At 41.4% G+C, this 17,380-nt stretch overlaps 1 protein-coding gene across 5 annotated transcripts in view; it reads left to right on the plus strand.

Annotated features, from left to right (window-relative positions):
• Nucleotides 1-3,781: 3,781 nt before the first annotated feature.
• RABGEF1 (RAB guanine nucleotide exchange factor 1) overlaps nt 3,782-17,380 on the plus strand; it is a 36,732-nt gene continuing 23,133 nt past the window's right edge. For 4 of the 5 annotated variants that reach the window (XM_044993311.1, XM_044993313.1, XM_044993314.1 and 1 more), the window contains exon 1: nt 3,782-3,898. The gene's annotated coding sequence lies outside the window, so the exon portion shown is untranslated. The remainder of the gene's footprint in view (nt 3,899-17,380) is intronic. The other variant, XM_044993312.1, reaches the window with a different exon arrangement.

Here is a 17,380-nt window from a genome sequence, read left to right on the forward strand (position 1 = left end):
GGTGGAGATTCCCACTGGAAGGGTTAATGCAGTGTTTACAGTCTCACTTTGTGGTGGGAAATTTTTGCCCTAGATTCAGTTAGACATTTACAAATCCCACCCCCCACATCAGTGAAATTGTCAGTTTGATTGTTCCTTTCCTTCCTAGCCACTTGTTCAGGCAGCTCTTGCCACAAGCTAAACTATACTAAAACTAGGAGCAAGAAGCTTAATGGCAGTTGCTGAGCTGCATGTACTCAATAATTCAAATGCAGCTCAATTCATTTCACCAGAATTTACCAAAAAACCCACACCCCAAGCACAACCAAGCCAACAACCGCCCCTCGCGTCTGTGGTGAGAGCTGGAAAGTTTCAGACCCAAAGGTGAAAGTTAGAGCCTATGTCCATGGAAGGCAGTTGGTGAGGGAGGGAGTATGCTGTATTTTTGTTTGAATAGAAGTCATCTTAACTATTTTTCTCCCTGAGGCAAGCACCATAAATAAAACATGCCTCCTAAGCATTCATCTGGCTGCCGGATCTGGAAAATGCCAATGTTCTGATTTAAAGGCTAAGCAGCTGTGGGAGTAAGGCCAGTTGTAGACTATAAGAGGAGCAGGGATGCCATTTCTGATGGTTTTGTAAAGAGAAAAATGAGAATTTGACTTTTCTCTTAAGGAGCGAAGCTCAGAGGAGTGTGGATCTCTTCCCTAGTTCATACCTAACACATGTAGAATACTGAGAGGTAAGTCTCTTGACATTACCACATTACAAGTCAGACACAAGCCTGATGTCATCTGTGTGTTGTTATCCCAGCAACAGGCCAATTTACCATGCAGCTGCCAGGATCATCCTTTCCCACTTCCCTGACCTTACTTGAATCTGCATAGGCTTTTCTCTCTCCTCTGCATGAATCAAGCGTCTCCTCGTCTGCATTCAATTCTCCATCTTCCCTCCCTTTGTCTGTGACACCCACTTCTGCTTTCTTTCATGTGATCCTTGGAGAAATTTCCTATTAATGTTCGCAAAACAGCCCTCCTTTCCTTAGTTCAGAAATCCTTTTTTAAAAACAAACATCTGTTCTCTGAAGCTTCCATATGTAACAGCAGTTCTCAGAACTTGGTCTTCTGTTGTCTTTCATACTGGCCTGGAGAATGAAACATTTTGAGAATCATACATTGTGGTACTGGGTTGGTGGGAGAGGGAGGTGGTCCATGATGGGATCTTTCTCTTACAAAATGACCAGTAGTGTGAAAGACAGTAATACTCTTTCAATATCTGTGTTCGTTCTGTACTGTATTTCATCCACTTGTGCCTTTAGGCTGAAAGCTCTTGGGACAAAGACTGGTTATTTGCTTGGCACAGTCCACCCAAGATGCAGTGCAGCATACTCTTCTGCAGCTGTTGGAGTAAGTTACTTATGGGGGAGGGATAGCTCAGTGGTTTGAGGGGGCCACTTAGGGATCTGGGGCAAAAATTGGTCCTGCTAGTGAAGGCAGGGGGCTGGACTTGATGACCTTTCAAGGTCCCTTCCAGTTCTAGGAGATAGGTAATAATTGGAGATATACTAATGTCAAAAATGTATATTCTTTTAATGAAAGTAATTTATATACATGTGAGAGAGAGAGAGAGAGAGAGAGAGAAATTTTGGTACTAGTGAAAAGTGTGGCAGCTTAGGAGACTGAAGCACATTTATCCAAAGAACGGGTACCAAACAGGCAGCCTTTAGCTGAAGCAATCACTATTAAATGTTGGATGAGGGAAGTAATTCTGGCTCCAGGGTCCATTCATGTCTGTTGAGATGGTCAGCAAGGAGGCTGATTAGCCCCAGCTATGTGCATGGCTTTCATAATGGGGATACCTTGTCCAGCAGGAAAGAGAGAAAACTTAATGCATGTGAAAGAAACAAATCTTGCATCAGTTGAAGCTACTACTTCCATGATTTTTTTTTCTCATCACGTACTTGGTTTTGCAGATGAAAAGTAGAGAGAGCAGGAACTCAGCATTGTGGGTTATATTGTCAAGTTTCTGATATCAGTGTGGGTTTTAATTTTGGCTTCTTTGTGGAGCAACGGAACATGTACTTTTAGCATCCATTCCATTCACTTAATATTGTAAAATATTATTTGAGTGTTTTTCTTTAATAAGCTCTGCAAGGCTTAAATCTATTAGCAAAATTGTCACATTTTTATGTCCATTTGTCTCAAACAATTTTATACAGTAGAACCTCTGTGTTATGAACACCACGGTTATGAACTGATCAGTCAACCACACATATCATTTGGAATTGGAAATATGCAATCAGGCAGCAGCAGAGCCAAAAAATAAAAATAAAAAAAAAGCAAATACAGTACAGCTTTGTGTTAAACATAAACTACAAAAAAAGAGAGAGAACAGCACTTTTCTTCTGCATAGCAAAGTTTCAAAGCTGTATGAAGTTAGTGTTCAGTTGTAAACATTTGAAAGAACAACCATAATGTTTTGTTCAGACTTATGAACATTTCAGAGAGATGAACAATCTGCATTCCCGAAGGGTTTGTAACTCTGAGGTTCTACTATACCAGTGGTTCTCAAACTTTTTTTACTGGTGACTCACATAGCAAGCCTCTGAGTGCGACCCCTGTCCCTTATAAATTAAAAACATGTTTTTATATATTTAACACCGTTAAAAATGCTGGAGGCAAAGTGGGGTTTGGGGTGGAGGCTATCAGCTCACAACCCCCCATGTAATAGCTTTGTGACCCCCTGAGGGGTCCCAACACCCAGTTTGAGAACCCCTGTACTATACACTCCTTAGCTTGTGGTTTTAATAGTTTAAATGACTGACTATACTATAGAAAATAATCCTAGGTTATTTGCATACGAACATTCTTTATAATTACAATAACAATCTTACAGACTGTTACAGCTCTTTATTTCAGTCCTGGTATTACATGTGCAGCAAAAACAGTAGTGACTGACCTCAGACTTTAAAAGCAATGTAATAACGCTCTCACTCTGGTAAATCTCATATTTGTGACATGAGCGTTCATGTCGACACGTTGCAGCTCGGAAAGAGGCAGCAACCACCATCCTCTTTTATAGCCCGGATGAGATACCCTGGCAGTCTTCTTCATTAGCACATTTGCCACCGTTCCTTGTTTTAAGGACTGTTACAGATTTTAGTGAAACTGTCTCCAGGTCTGGCACGTCAATGAAATGTCTCTGAGGATTGTTGGAGCTGTGAGATGGGGACAGATGCATCATGCTATGGTGACAGGCAGTGTGATACAGCAACTCCTTGGGGCAGCTGGAGACCACCCTGTGCCCCTTGAAGCAGTAAGACCTGAGTAACAGCCTCATCCTTGACAATAACTTGCTTATCACAACAGGACTCTAGGCCAGCGGTTCTCAAACTGTACTTCAGGACCCTAAAGTGGGTTGCAAACCCATTTTAATGGGGTCACCAGGGCCATATTGAATGAAGGGCTGAAGCCTCAGTTCCACCCGCACCTGGAGCAGACCCCCCACACAGGGTCATGTTGTAATGTTGGTGTCAGAAGGGGGGTTGTGGTGCCGTGAAGTGTGAGAACAGCTGATCGAGGCAGCCCCAGGCCCTGCTGGCTGCACCAGCCCATTGCCAATGGCCCGGCTGTGCAAGCAGGGCCAGTCCTGCAGCTCCAGCAGGGGGACAGGGCCTGCTCCCCCCATTCCCCGGCCTCTCCCTCAGCCCCAGCCCCGGGGGCCCCGCCCACTCCCCTTAGCCCGGCCCCTCTCGCTCAGGCCCCGCCCCGCCGGAGCTACCCGGAAGTGACGCCGCCGCACGCACGCGCGCTGACGCCGTGGCGGGGCCCTGCCGGACCGGCCTGAGGGGAGGAGCGTCGCGGTCGCAGGCGGCGCAGCTGGAGCGGGGCTGAGACGCCGCCGCCGCCCGGGAGAGCCGGTGAGGGGGAGGGGAAGGTGCCGAGCCGGAGGGGCCCCAGCTCCTGCCCCCTGCGAGAGGGAGCGGGGGGGTGTGGGGCCGCCCCCCGCGGCGGGGCCGGGCTGGGCTGGGCTCGGGCTCGGGCTCCTCCTCCTCCCGGCCCGGGCGAGCGTGGCGGCGCGGGGCCTTCCCAGCCCCTGGGGTGGGGGAGAGCGGGGCCCTCCCTGCCGCCTGCGGGTGTGTCAGGGCGGGGGGGGGGGAGCCTGGCCTGACCCAGTCATGGGGCCCCCAGGCCCCGTAGGGCGGCCCCCCGCCCCTCCCCATCGCCGTGTCACCAGCTCGCCCTGACCCACCCTGGCGAGCCCCTCCGAGCCCGGCCCGAAGCGGGAGGGAAAGACCATAGACCTAGTGCTGGCGCGGGGGGGTGCGGCTGTCCGTGCTGAGGGCCCCCGGGGGCTGCACACTCCGGCCCCATCCCACCAACAGGGAGGCTGAACCCTGAGCCTGTTGGAGCGAGTTGGGGTCAGACCGGGGCTCTCAAACTTCGGGACTGGTGACCGCTGTCACATACCAGGCCTCTGAGTGTGACCGCCCCCCCACCCCTTAGATATGAATAACGCGTTTTAATATATTTAACACCATTATAAATGCTGGAGGCAAAGCGGGGTTTAGGATGAAGGCTGACAGCTTATGACCCCCCCTGTAATAACCGCATGACCCCGTGAGAGGTCCTGACCCCCAGTTTGAGAACCTCTGGTGTAAGAGGAGGGATGGGGTTGTGGTTACAGCACTGGGGCTCTGCGGCCCTGGTATCAGTTCCTACCTCTGCTGCAGACTTTCTGCGTGTGACCTTTGGCAGATCTCTGCCCTAGTCTTGAGTCTCTGTGCCCTAGTTCCCCATCCGTGAGATGGAAAAAATTCCTTTTTTCTATGCTTTGTCCATCTTGTCCATTTAGACTGCAATGTCTCTGGGATAGGAACTGTCTCTGACTTTGTGTGGTGCCTAGCACACTGGGGCCTCTATCGTAATTGGGACCTCTAGGTTGTGTGATAATATAAATAACAACAATTTGTGACAATACTGGTGAAACGTTGTTTGATCTTTCTGGTTGACGGCTGTTCAGTTCAAAAATATTTTATTGGTGCAGCACACTATACAAGTGCTCTCAAAACATCAATGAAACCAAGGTTTGTGAGTCATAGGTGTGTCTCAAGCTTCTGCCGAGAGCAGACTTCACAGCAATTTGGAGACATTGTGGCAGTGGGGAAAGGCTCCTGCAGCTCCCTGTCCTGGGGAAAGGCTCTGGCAGAGAAGAAGCAGTGGGAAAAGGCTCCTCTGCTGCTGAGTGTTTCCCTATTGCCTCCCCTTGCCAGAGCTTTTCACCGACACTTGGAGCTCCACACCACAGCGTGGACGCAACTTCTCACTGCTGAATGTAGCTACGCATACCCTACACGTTGCCCCAAGTGGTATGCAGTGTAGCCACAGCCTTTGTCATTGCTGTGCATTTCTGGTTTTTTGACTGGCTGCTCTATAATGAGGTGCTGTGCCTTTTCTTTTTGTTGAGTATCTTGTACTTCTTATGAACAGGCTGGTTTATAGGGAAACAGAGAAACTGCATGTAATAAACTTCAGGTGATTTTTTTCTCTTGTGTTAACTGTTGGGAGCGGGGAATAAATGTGTTTCACACATTACACACACCAAGCTATTTCTTCATCCTGACTTCCCAAGAGCATCCTAGAAAACTTTTCTACTGTCTCTTCTACTTTTGGTTAACAAATAATGCAGCTTAATCATTCAAATAAGTTGATCCAGCCTTGAAAATTTATTATGGACACTTACTAGCCCAAACAATCGACTCACCTGTCCATTTCTAGGATAGCCATTTTAATATAGTTCCCTGTATATCAAGTTTATTCTTTTTTAGTAACTTAAACATGCATTTAGTGTTCATGGAAACTATAGAATGACAGCTTGGGAAACTGAAGTTATCTGTTTAAACACAGGACAAGTACAGTTTGTGGCAGCTCCAGTACAAGTTTCTACAAACAGCACTGCAAGTACTTCAATCCTGACCTTCAGGGGAGCACTTCTAGGGTTGAAAGAGTAGTGCAGTCTTAATGGCTAGTTCGCTCCATTGCCAAATACTTAATGCTTCTACTGATTTTTCCAGTCAAGTTGCTAATAGTTGTCGTGACTTTTACAATGTAAACATGTGTGACCATTGGAAGCAAGACTGTAACCATTACTGCTGTCTACACCGGGGTGAGGTTGGCATAGCTACATCACTGAGGGGTGTGGATTTTTCACATCTCTGCCATAGCCACATCTCTTAATGTAAGTTCCCAGTGTAAACCAGCCATCAGGGTTTTGTAGACCAACACTTTAAACTTCACCTGAAAGCCAACAGGAAGCTAGCACAGACCCCAAAGCTCTGATGTAATGTGCTTCCAGCAAGAAGCACCTCTCAGAGATGATCTTATGGCTAAGGTATTGGACTAAGACTCAGTCTTTTTGTGTTACTTTGGTCAAGTCACTAAATCTCTGTGCCTCAGTTCTTCTCTGTAAAACGGGAATATTACTACTCATTTCACAGAAGTGTTTTGAGGATTAAGTAGTTATGTGAAACGCTTAGATACAGTAGTGACAAGAGCCATAGAAAAACGTATAAAATAAATTAATATGGGAGCCACGCTATACACTAAACTGGATAGTCTTAAGGAAAAGCTCCCTGTGTGGACTGCAATACACTTTTTCCATAGACCTAGCTACTGCTTCTTTGGGAGGTGAATTACCTATGCTGATGGGAGAACCCCTGCCGTCAGTGTTGCTAGTGTCTACACTGAAGTGCTACAGTGGTACTTCTGCAACATTTTAAGCTTAGACCTACTTTAAGTGGTCTGGGTGCCTCGCCCCCTGAGACATCACTTCTGTCCATGTGATACCACATAGATTCCAGTAAGAAGGAATCCAGGCTTGTGGCCCCATGGCTTAAAAGGAAATGGTGCTCTCAAGGAAGGTTACTTGACTCTAGGAAGAAAGCCCTCCAACTAATATCTGTAAAAACTTGAAATTGTTGACCACCTGGGCATGCTGCAAGTCCCATCATTAGTATTTTGGGAAGTGGAAGTGGGGAAAGAGGGATTGGGAAGAGATGTGATGGCTAGATCAGGAAGGTTTTTTATAGGATGATCTAATGGATTGATATGATGGGGCAGATATTTCTGTTTAGGATTTTTATCCTTTGTGTGTGTGTGTGTTTTACATTGTGCAAAAGAAAACTTGAAGTTATGGATGGGTGCTTATTTTAAATTTATTTCAATTTATAATACAATGTAGTTTGTAAGTCTTCCTCAGCTTCCCCTTTCTCTTGCTGCCATTTGTCATAAACTCCTGTTATGTTTATTCTCTCTGTATATCCTTGATGTACTTCTTGTGACCTAAACTAGTCCTCAGACTGTAACACGCAATCATGCTTGTGGATACTGACAACACTTCAGTCAGGTGCAAGTATACACTAAGAATTGGATATCAGATGTCAACTCCTTAAAACTGCTTCTCTCTGCCTACAAGCAGGCAAGCAACATAATGATCTAGCATTTTGATAATATATATGTGGAGTAGAATAACTGACACTTCAAAAAGCTTATCTTCCATCTGGATTTTTGGATCAAAATTTATTAAAAATGCATATTTAATGTGATACTGAATTGTTTCCTTTCTTCTCAGTCATAGCAGGAAGCAATTTTTAGGCATATATTCTGTGTGATTCCATTTGCCTACTTTTCTGTATGAGGCACACAGGTTCAAGATGTAGATACTTGGGTGTGATCTGTTAGATCACTATGTTCATGGCCTCCTTGATGGATAAAATATTCATCATTAAAGATGGTAGCTGAGAAAGATCTGAGATCCCATAATAAGATATGCAGACAGTTGGCATGTAGACAAACTAAATTGTGGTTTTAGTTTGCACTGTCAGCACTGCTGGGGGTGGTGCTTTATTTACATATAACTCTTCAAATTCTTTTTTTAGAGTTGGAACAAATAATGAGTTATGTTCACTACGATTTATAAAACTTGTGAAGCCGGGTGACCAGCACATTGGATTCCAGAAATGCTAAACAGTGGATGTAACTTCCTTTGGCAAATATTGTTATGAAATCTTATTGTGATGCTTCATTTCCATGTTATCAATATTCTTACCTGGCATTGTTGCTTTAAAGTAGTGTTTGAGCAGTGGTTTGAATTCTGAATAAAAGATCAAACAATTTTACTAAAATCTTTTGGCTCTCTTCCTAATGAACATATATTTAATAGGCTATAGTAAATATGCAAGAAAATAAACTTGGTTGTTGTGTATCTAATTTCTTAATATTTTTAGTGTGAATTGGTTGCTGATTAAGTTTTGGTGATTAAGTGCTGGTTCTGAACAAAGTGGTTACTGTATGATTGGGTTGATGTTAGCTTGTTTTGAAGTTACTTAGTTTTCATAGAACCATGGATGGAAAATATTTGTTAAGTCATCTTGTCCCTCCCTTCTCTATGGAGGAAACTGGTTCCTAGTTTATTACAAGCACATACTAATTACATGCCTAAATGATTATTGTAGAGTAGTGTGTGAATCATGAATACTTAAGCACTTACATGACTTATAAGAAATTTATGTGCCATGCAATTCAGTGATTGCTGTTCTGAATTGAATAAATATTTGAATAGTGATTGAAAATAGAATGGCTAGTTACTTCAATCTCATAAAGACTTGTGGTATTTAATTAAAAGAAAATTACTTGAAGTTCGTAATCGCTCTTCTGAAGACACTACTGATAATAATGACATTACTGTTTTCACACAGTCTTAGCCAAAGAAAATCTTGCTTTCTAATGGACGCCTTTCTCCTTTTTGAAAATTTCTGTTTTCAGTGCCTTTGGTCTGTTTGGGGATGGGTTCATTTGGGAATGTGTTGTAGCCTCGTATACAACGTCCCCCCCCCCCCTGAAATTATCCACCATCACTGTAGTACTGGTACAGCTTTACCACTGTTAGCTCTCATGTGAGTGTTAGTGTGGACCTGCTGCTGGCAGATACCGCTGTGTCATTTTTTATCTGCCCTGGGCAGGGTTGGACAACTTAATGGCTAAAATCCAGAGATGCTACTCTATATTAGACTAGACTTTGGTAGAAGATGCTGCTTTGCAGTAAAGACACTATGGTAGTCTATCTTGTAGATTTGTACATGGATTCAAAGGCCTGGTCTAAAAATTAGGTCTGCTTAACTAAATTGCTCAGGGGTGTGAAAATCTATACCTCTGAGCAGCCTAGATAAACCAACCTAAATTCCAGTGTAGCCAATGCTAGGTCCACGGAAGAGTTCTTCCATTATTGCCTTTCATACGCTGATGAAGAATTCTTCCCAGCCGCATAGATAGTGGCTACGCTGAAGGGCTACAGCTGAAACACTGTAGCATTTCAAGTGTTGGAAGTATGCTGTGAACTCGTGGTGAACCCTACCTGAAACCTTTCTAATCTGGTGTGGAATCAATCTGTCATTCCTCCACTAATAAAATGTAAAGCATCAGCTGATATCTTGGCAAAATGTTTGCAGTCTTCCTCACCCTTCCCTTTTCTCATCTTGCTCTGAGCTTTAATGCTTAGCACCCAGAACATGACAATCAGGCAGTCTTGATGTTTGTTTTGCACCAAGTGTTCAAGAAACTTCCTTTGAAACGTTTTTTGACCAGTTCTAATTAAAATAATAATGTCCATAGTGAAATTCATTCCAAAGCATGAATAGTGTCAGAGGTAAGACTTTAAAAAAAAATAAATCTGGAACTTAGGCAGATCAGTCTAATACAGAGGTTCCCAAACTGGGGTTCATGAAATGTTACAGGGGGGTTTGGGGGGAAAACAATTCCCTAATGGTGGACAGAGCTGTCCCTAGGGTCCCCGCCGCAGCATGGGGCCAGCAGCTTGGAGCCTCCCTGGACTTCCAAGAGCTAAGCAGATCAAAGCAAGCATATCTATCACACTGAGGAGATTTAAACTTCAAGACTCCTTATAAGAAATGAAAAGGGAGGTGGGTATTTTTTGCTGTTTTTAAAATTAAATAGGCAGCTAGTATTGTTTTTTAAATTATTATGAAGAACAAGTTTAAGATTTGTTGTAACGTGTGTTGCTTGCCTGGACTGCTCAACACCTGAATGCTTGTGTAGGAGGAACTCTTTTGGCTTCTTAAATACTTTCATGCTGTGTCACATCTGATACTCCTTGATAAAACATAGGTGCCTTGTCTTATAACAGGCTTATTCAAAGTGATACAAGCTACGAAAGTGAGATCTTGGAAGAGTGTTGCTGTTTTCATAATGCAATAAAAATACTGTATTGATAAATAGTAATTAATAATAAATAGTATATAATAAGCATGTCATAAAAACAATTTAAGATTTCCAAGATCACGGCTTTTATAATTTATACTCAGGTAAAGGAGAAAATCCCTGGAAATATTCATTTTTAGGAGGGGATTTGCGAGACTTGAGATTTTAATGAAAGGGGTTCACGGGTTGTTACAGCTTGGGAATCACTGGTCTAATGGAAAGAGCAGTCTGGATTGTCGCTAAGGAATGTGATAGAATTTAGCAATACTTAAGTCTCTTTGCTTGTTTCTGGAGATAGAGGATAAAAGCTGGAAGGGAGGGATTCAGGAGTCATATGATAAACATGTTGGGCCACATGGTATTTTACTGCTGTTGGTCATAAATTTTAAATGCTGGCATACACTTAGTGTGCCTAATTTAATATGAAAGTGGATGGCTTACCTTTTCCTACTAGTCTGTTTGGGTTTTTTTGGACTTTCATGCAAAAAAGGAAACATTTGTTTGAACCTGTGTAACTGAAATACCATTGTTGACATCTACTGCACTCCTACAAATTCACTTCTTTGACCTTCAGAAAGTGCAGAGTTACTGCTTATGTTAAGGAACCATTTTTCATGTGTTGATGTAATTACATAATTGATTCGTACAGATGCTGTCCTAGAAATCCAGGAGCTCACAATACACGTTCATTTCTGCTTAACTCTGCCTGATTTCTGGGTTAGTTTTTGTTTTGCTGTGCAAAAATGACCCTAAATAGAACTTAAATACTGTCTGAATAATAAACTGTTATATATTTTAGGAATGTCATCAGTTTCATTGACTGTGAGAGTGAATTTATTTGCCTATTCTGCTCCTTGGAAGGAAAAGATATGAGGAGAGATTAAAACTTAGGGATCTGGGGGAAAACAAAAACAAAAAAACTGTCGGGGACTGTACTTGGTCCTGCTAGTGAAAGCAGGGGGCTGGACTCAATGACCTTCAAGGTCCCTTCCAGTTCTATGAGATAGGTATATCTCCATATATTATTATTAAAGAGGCTAGGAGTTTTAGTGTGGAGACTAAGGGGGGATATGATAGAGGTGTATATAATATCATTAGTGGTGTGGAGAAAGTGAATAAGAAAAAGTTACTTGTTTCCACAATATAAGAACGAGGGGCCACCAAGTGAAATTAATGGGCAGCAGGTTTAAAACAAATAAAAGGAAGTTCTTCTTCACACAGCGCACAGTGAACCTGTGGAACTCCTTGCCTGAGGAGGTTGTGAAGGCTAGGACTATAACAGGGTTTAAAAGAGAACGGGATAAATTCATGGAGGTTAAATCCATTAATGGCTGTTAGCCAAGATGGGTAAGGAATGGTGTCCCTTTGTCAGAGAGTGGAGATGGATGGCAGGAGAGAGATCACTGGATCATTACCTGTTAGGTTCACTCCCTCTGGGGCACCTGGCATTGGTCACTGCTGGTAGACAGGATACTGGGCTGGATGGACCTTTCGTCTGACCCAGTGTGGCCATTCTTATGTAAAAAGCTTGTAAAGGTTACTTGAAGGAAAGGTGGCAGAAAACAATGTGATTGAAATATGACTTTTACATGATAAATTCTAGAACTACTATGGATGTGTTAATTAACAAATAACAGTGCTTTCCCTGAAGTTACAATTCTGCTTTCAGTCCTTGTAAACACTGATGTATCTTGCTATGTATATTGATTATATAGCTGAAAAGGACGCCATTACATAATCTTAGTCTTTTATGTGCACACTAAATAAATTATGCGTGAGAAATTCTATTTTGACAATGAAGGTGCTATTTCTCTACATTATATTAAGGCTGAGGCCACAGCATGATTTTTTGTAGTAGTTCTGGTAATTTTAGTGGATCTATCATAGGTTTGGTACTGTGTTTGTAGATATTTTGCAATCTGTGTTCCATATGAAAACTGATAAAATATAGCCTCTTCCTCTTGAGAGAGCTTTATTCTTAGCACAAAATGTACAATTTCCCAGAAGAAATAACAAATTCTATGCTATTTCAGTGCCTATTGTACAGTACTGACAAATATGGCCTTGGGGATTTATACAAATATGATTGGGAGAGGGGCCCTTTTTGGATTTAAGGCTGGCCTTGTATGATATGTAACTGACTTAGAAATAAAGATGTTTGCTGTGGTGTTGTAGCCTTGTTGGTCCCAGGATATTAGAGAGACAAGCTGGGTGAGGTAGTATTTTTTTATTAGACAAACTTCTGTTGATGAAAGACAAGTTTTTGAGCTTACGCAGAGCTCTTCTTCAGCTCTGGGAAGGTTTTTAGTGTCACAGCTAAATACAAATGTGGATGAGATAAGGAGTTAAGTTGCAGGAAACAATTCAAGATGAAGTGGGCAGTTAACACTTCTACAGTCATAGAACAAGGGAGGGTTAGTGGATTACACGTTGAAATGAGCCATAAATCCAGTGTAAATCCATAATTTTTAGTATCCAGTAGAGTTATGAATTTAAGCTCCCAGGTTCATCTTTTGAAGGTATTGTGCAGGTTTCCGTTGAGGATGAGGACTATGAGGTCAATTGTAGAATGATCCTTTTATGAAAAGTGCTTGCCTGCAGGTGATGTGAAGAGGTTTTTTTTGTCTTTTATAATTTTTCTGTGTGAGTTCTCCCACTTTCTCTCTAGAAATAAAGATTGTATATAAATTCATATGAAGTTTCTTTTACAAGGTGCATTCTTATTATTATCCTAGCGATTGTATTGTGAAGCAGTGTTCATCTGAGGGTTGCATGTTCAGTTTCATTAGGATTTTAATGGAAGATGTTTGTGGAGATAGGTTTAAGATGCATAAACTGATCACTGTAGACTTTCTTTAAAGGAAAGTAAGACAAGAAAATCATGATGTTCTTCTGGTTGCACTTCCTATTTTACTGTGAGCTAGCTACTAGCCTTGTATCTGTGTTGCTGATCAGTTCGGTTTGATATGCAAATAACTAACGTAACTGTCTAAAAGTTGGCTAACTTCTAAAACCAACATTTTCAAGAGTCTACTAAGTTTGGACATCCAACCTGAGACAGCCTCCCCCGCTTCCCCTCCTCTTCTCTCACCCCCACCCCCAAGAAGATGAACCAGTGAAATTCTGGCTGAAGGCACTGGAAGATGAAAGTGATCAACACTTCTGAAAATCAGGCCCTAGGTTTCAGGTTGGGCACCCAAAGTCAGTCTGACACTGGTTTATCTTGACTAAAGGGGGAGTTTTAGAAAGTTTTACACCTTCATCTTTTTAATTATGCACTTCATTGAAATAAGTTTTTTTGCACAAATGGAATCAAGACCTTTACACTTTTGAACATTTTCTTTTGTAAACTAGGGAAAAAATGAGTCTGGGTACAATATTAACTTTTGCATGTGCTTCAGAAAATCCTCAAAGATATTAGTTTATTAAAATGGGTGATTCACAGAAAATCATGGAGCTCCAGGCAAGCACTCCTGCAAAACACAGTTTTGCTGGCATTGGTTTGGATTGTCTCCCCTTCTCATTATGACTGCAGTAATTGAAACCCTGCACTTTTTCCATTGCATGTTAACTTCAGCTATAAGTTTGGGAGAGAGTCAAAGAAGAGGAGCTTTCAGTGCTTAGTAAGAGGAACTGTCAGGCAGAGATGCAGCTGACTTTCTCTCCTGAAAAATAACATGCATTTCAGTATCCTCTTAATGTTCCCATTGAATGATACAACTTTGTTTTATGAAAGAGCAGTGGCTTGCTGTACACTGTACTGTCATGCAAGATAAATCTGATAGTGAAAGAATTTGGGGTGGCAGGGAAGAGTAAACCCAATTTAGATTTGTACTCATAAGAAATTAAAGCAAATATTTTAATAAGTAAATCAGTCTTTACTTCTCAGCAGCATAAATAGATGCCTGTAATCCCACAAAGTAAAATATTGGGAGTTGCTTCAGATTTCCCTAAATCTTTCCCCTCATACTATATTTTAAAACTAGACTGGAGAAAACATTAGAATATTCATATTGAGGAAACAATCCTGCATTGGCAGGAAGGTGGATTAGATAACATAAGTCTTCTCCATCTCCACTTTGAATCTGTCATCATCCATTTGTATATTGGAGACTTTACCACTGTTCCTCTTTCTTTTGCATTCTAATAAAAAAATAACTTAAACAGATCAGTATCAGGATAGCAAGTAAAAAGCCACTTCACAATTAAACCACAAATTCTTGATGCATTTATTCAGACATTTTGCCAAATCTGTAAATATTCTAAGATACTTATTGAAAAAAGCAGCACAACTTGGCTCTTCTTTCATTACGTAATTTTGATGTTGCAGTCCCCGAATATGCTTGTAACACAACACATCTTCATACACTATTTAACAATGGTCCACAAGCATTCACATTACTTATGATATTACACTAATCTGCGAGAGGCTAAGTGCTGTCATCGTAACAGTTCAGAGTGACAGAACCATTGGTAACTGACTGTTGCATGTTAGATTGACTGGATGCAGGCCTGAGTGCACTCATGGCAATAAGTGCTCAGTTCATCTCTGTGCTGTCCTATTCCTTAATTGCCAAAGCAGCAAAGGGGTGGGCACAGAAATATGCTATAATGCACCACAACACTATCCCTTTCCTCATCCTTATACTCCCAAGTAAGTCCATTTACTTCCCCTGGTGCTCTGGCACCTGTTTGTTGCAACTCTCAACTGTATTGTGTATGGAAGTTTGGAGGGGGGTGGATCCAGACTGACTGGGTTACAGAGGAGGCCTCCTTTCTGGAGTATGCCTGAACTACTACTATCTTCCTCCTAGAGGGAAATGTAAGAGAAAGAAACCATAAGTTTATCTACAAAAAAGGAATAAAATATTGCAATGAAGTCAAATCAACAAACTAATGAAGTCAAGTTCCTCCAGAAGTCGGCTCCAGACAACTATTGCTTGTGTGTAATACATTTAAATACAAAGAAAAGACCCTATCATAGAAGCACATTGAAGGATTGGAACTAGAATTTTAAAGTGGAAAGTTTCAAAAACAAAACAAAGGGATTTGACTATCCAGTCATGTAGTCCCAATAATGACCTTTTCTCAGGAGGATAGTAATCTGTACAGGTTTATGTACTACAGACAATATTGATAACTCAGTTATGTGGTTTATATTTGTACCATGTATAGCTGACTTTTTTTATATGGAAAATTAAATGAATTTAAGGGTTTGAATGAAATATAAACATTGAGCTGCAGATTCAGAAACTGACCACACAACAGATTGTTTAAAAATGAGAAAAATGTTCCGGAAAAAAAATCCCTTTAAGAAAGTTGCCTAACTTGAGAAATATGACATGTGATACCATCTTGTTGATTCAGGGCGACTGCTTCAATCCCTAGACATTTAGAAGAGAGGGAAAGGGACAGTTTGGTGTCTTTTAGTGGCTTGGCTCTGCAGATTTCTTCTGTAAGTCTCTCCAGAAAGAGAGAGCACAAGAAACAGAATTGTTTTGGCCCTTCCCCCTGTCTAGAACTTCTTCCTCAAAAAAGGATTCATTTAGCTACTTCAAATCCAGTTTCTGAGTTTTTACATTGAAAATAATCTGTGTTTTTTTTTTTGTTCTGCTGTACAGCAGAGCATTTGCAGCACGCCAAACAAATCTTCTTGGCCCTAGTATCTGGCTTTTCCATTCTTTTTAAAGCAATTGAAGGTCTGTTTAGATATAGGGAGCCAGATTTGACTGTATCTCTGAACTTAGAGTTGCAGAAAGCTGAGGTAGGGTCTGCATCACTTGGATGTAAATAAGCCCTTTCATAAAGCAAGAAATGATGTAAGCTCACAAGTGGTTGGAGGGTTTTGTGTGTCTGGGCACCTTCACTTTGCATCCCTCATTTCTCCAAATTCCTCCTTCATTGAGTCTCTCAAGCACCATCCTGCTCGTTAGCCAAAGAAATTTAAATTTCTAGATGTGGTCCATGGACAATACTGAAATATTATTCTTGTTACGGTATGGAATGTAGGTGAGTGTGTGTGTATGCGTGCGTGCTGGGGGGTAATAATTTGAGATGACAGCTGCAAAATATATGGCTTATTTCCTAGAATGGTTAAAGCAATCTTACAGAATGGATATAGAATTCATGTTAGAATATTCTAGGTAAAATCTCTTCCTTAAACCTCCCAATAACTTACAAAATTGGCATGTTTTTTCTTCGAGCTGATCCTTCCATTGACAGTCAGCTCAGCATTGATGAAAGCAACCGGAGTGTACGTTGTCACTTTCAAATAAAACTATTGCTGATGCAGTGTAAAAAGCCAAGCTTGGTTAAAGCAGGCACCTGCAGTATAATAGTCTGATACAAACTATAATTATGCAATTGTTTCAAGCTTTTGCTTGAAATTTGGCTGATTAATCATTATTATTTTAGAAAGAAGACTTAATGCTAAGTGGGAAAAGTTGCAGAATAGTTTCAGGGTTTCATTTCCCCATTCTCTAGAGCTGTGATTCTAAGAGTCATTAATCAATTATACATGTGATAAGGAGGAGAAATTTCCTTTTGAAGAATTCATTGAGCTCCAGTTTGCGGCGCTTGCACGCATCTAACACTTGGGTTTTGGCCCACTAGATAGCAAGGCACCTCAGTCAGCTGCTCTGTGTCCCATCAGGAATTAAACATGGTGACTTAATCTGTAGGAACAAGAGGGAAGAGATGATTTTCATACTTAAATCTTTATTTTTGTCTAATGACTCTTTCCCATCACTTGTTTGTTTATTTATAATTTATTTTTCCATTATGAATAATGTAAGGTACAGGTGAAGCAAAAGCACTCACTACTATTTAAACTTAAAATATGTCCCCCTTACACTGTCAGATAAAAGGATTAACATGTAAAAGGTCAAACTGTCCTGCAACTTTTGTTGTTTGTATCATGTTTTTGGCCCCTCTCAGTGTCAGGTCCATATAAACAGGGAGATAAAGCTTGGCATATATAGCTGTTGTTTCCAACTAGTAGCCATTCAAAATGAAAACTATTCCTACCAGATAAAGGCCCATGTTAGGAAATCCTCTTAAGGAATCAAGATCATTGCTCCTTTCTCAAAGACTGGAGAAAAAAGGGGCAAAAGAGAGAGAGAGGGGGG

This window comes from Mauremys mutica, chromosome 19 (assembly GCF_020497125.1).
Source record: "Mauremys mutica isolate MM-2020 ecotype Southern chromosome 19, ASM2049712v1, whole genome shotgun sequence".
Lineage (NCBI taxonomy): Eukaryota > Metazoa > Chordata > Testudines > Geoemydidae > Mauremys > Mauremys mutica.